The sequence below is a fragment of the Myotis brandtii genome, unplaced genomic scaffold (genome assembly GCF_000412655.1).
Source record: "Myotis brandtii unplaced genomic scaffold, ASM41265v1 scaffold703, whole genome shotgun sequence".
In the NCBI taxonomy this organism is placed as follows: Eukaryota; Metazoa; Chordata; class Mammalia; order Chiroptera; family Vespertilionidae; genus Myotis; species Myotis brandtii.
In genome coordinates, this window is record NW_005370760.1 from 357,590 (window position 1) to 360,618 (window position 3,029).

A 3,029-nucleotide genomic window follows, 5' to 3' on the forward strand; every position below is an offset into this window, starting at 1 on the left:
CCCAAGCCAATCAATTGTGAGAATTGGCTGCAACTACAGCAAAAGAGCTGCTGTGCAGGAGCCAACCTTATGGGAGCAGGACTTGCTTCAGTGGGGCTTTGGCTGCTCACCAAGTCTGCCCCTTGAGTATGTCACTCATGGAGGTGGTAGAGTTGTAATCCAGCATGGTTAAAGCTGACCACCAGGTGCACTGGCACTGGGGCCTCCCAGGAGGTGCAAAGTCAGCCACTACCTGTGCTCTGCCTGGGGCCCCTGAGCATGAGCTACAAAGCAATCTGCAGATGGCTGCTACTTGTCTTTGACTTGGAGGATCCTAAGAGTGGCAAACCAACATGGGCTGACACTAGTGCCAGGCCTGGGATCACTTATTGTGAGGTACAGGGCATGCTGAGGCCAGCTACTGCTTGTTTGAGAGATTTTAGGAATGAGGCAAGAGAGGCAAGTTGTATGGAAAAGCCACTGGAAATGGCTTGGATGAGCCTGCAAGTAGGGAGGGGTGGGGTCTCAGGTAATCAGCAGGGTGGGGTGAAAAGTGAACCAAGTTGATGGAGATTCAGATAACAGTGCCTGCCTCTTGGCTCTGTGGCAGGAGGTCTCAACAAAGGAACAACGGACTCTGCCAGCACTTCTGTCTGGGAGAAAGCTACCCCTCCAGCTCTTCCCCTGATTCCAGACAAGTTAGTTCCTCCTTAAATGTCCCTGATTCCTTTCAAGCTACTGCCCCAGGGTTAGAGCTCAGAGGAAGTGAGTCCGAGTAAATCTGTACACATTCCCTTTAAGAGGGACTCCAGAAGCCTTCTGTCTTCCTCAACCTCAATCCCCACTGGGTTTTACAGCCCAAAGTTAAGGGGACTTCTCTTCCTGGCACTGGAATCCTGGGTTTAGGGGCCTGGAATAGAACCCCTCCATCCTCAGGGAAACCTTCACAGACAAGATACCACTCCCAATTTTAAATCGCCACACATGGGTATGGGATCAGCCAATTCCGGGATTCTGCCCCATCTCCACTCTCCTACCAGTCTCCATATGCTTCTTCTTTAATTCCCTATGTGTAGGACTTACTTTCAACTAGATATCAGGTGGTTGTGAATGATGGTTGTTCTGTAGTTTAGTTGTAATTTTGATGAGGCCACAAGTACCGTGTGTACCTATGCCGCCATCTTGGCTGTACTAAATTTTATTCATTTTAAATAAACAATCCATAAGTGCATTAATTTTGTGAAAAATACAAATGATCCCCCAAAAATGAAAGTTTCAATGACTATCACTCAACCCCACCCCTCCACAGAGGTAACTGCTATAATCAACCTAGTATGTACTCTTGGGAACAATTTGTTACACATATGCATGACTGCTGTATATGTACCTTCTGGAATTTCATTTTTGTATATATGTTGGGAGGTATAAAATGTGAATGGTTGAGAAACTGGCTTTTTTTAAAAAAATATGTCTTTTAAGGGTTGTTTACATGAATCTATCACATTTTCTTTAACTGCTTTGTAGTGCATCTCAGTAGTTTTCAATTTTTTGCTATTATGAAAAGAGACATGGAGATAAACATCTTCGTACACATCTAACATACACTATGAACTATGTGCAAGGGTCCTCTACCTCAGACACCAGAAAGAATGTGAAGTTAATCCTTGAACAACACTGTTTTGCACTGTGTAGTTCTACTAACATGTGGATTTTTGTCAATAAAAATATTAGAGCCGAAACCGGTTTGGCTCAGTGGATAGAGCGTCGGCCTGCGGACTGAAAGGTCCCAGGTTCGATTCCGGTCAAGGGCATGTACCTGGGTTGCGGGCACATCCCCAGTGGGGGATGTGCAGGAGGCAGCTGATGGATGTTTCTCTCTCATCGATGTTTCTAACTCTCTATCTCTCTCCCTTCCTCTCTGTAAAAAAAAATCCATAAAATATATTAAAAAAAATATTAGAAAACAATTTGGAGATTTGCAACAATTTGAAAAAACAGATGAACCACATAATCAGAAATGTCAAAAGAAATTAAGAAAAAAGTTAGGTACCTCATGAATGTATAAAATATATGTTGATACTAGTCTATATTTTATCAGTTACTACCATAAAATACTAGTATACACAAATCAATTATAAAAAGTTAAAATTTATCAAAACATGCACACAAGCACAGATCACACATGGCATCATTTGCAATTGAGAGAAACAAACAAATGTAAAGGTGGTATTAAATCATAGCTTCATGAAATTAACTGCAGTGCATACTCTACTACTATCATTTCATTGCCACCTGTTGCTATTGCAGTGAGCTCGTGTTTCGTGCATGCACTTAAAACGCCATGTGACACTAATCATTTTCTCATGAGCAGTTTGCCTTTCCAGTAAATTGCATATCACAGTAATCTCTTGCAGCTCTCACATATTTTTCATTGTATTTAGCGCAATATCATAAACCTTGAATAACACCATGGGACCCATACAAAGTGCCACTAGTGATGCTGAAAGTGCTCCCAAGAAGCAGAGAAAAGTCATAACATTACAAGAAAAATTAAAATTGCTTAATATGTACCATAGATTAAGATCTGCAGCTGTAGTCTCCTGACATCCAAAGATAAATGAATCTAGCTTAAGGACGACTAAAAAAAAAAAAAAAAATTCATGAAGCCTTCGCTGCAGCTATGTCAGCAGGCTCAAAAATCTTGCACTTTTCTTTCAAATACCTTTCCATTTTATATTAAAATACAGCTTTTTATGTGGGTACAGGATTGCTATTAGAAAGGCATACCCAGAAAATCTATGATTCAAGAAAATATGGTCATTATATGACAACTTAAAGTAAAATAAAAGTGAAGGACCTAATGATCTCACTCATTTATGGATAATAAAGACCATTATAAACTGATGAACAAAAATAGATACAGAGGCAGAGCAGCATTGAACAAACTGTGAAACTACAGCGGGAAGCCCGGGGAGGGTTTGGGGGGGCAGGTAAGAGATCAACCAAAGGACTTGTATGCATGCATATAAGCATAACCAATGGATGCAAGA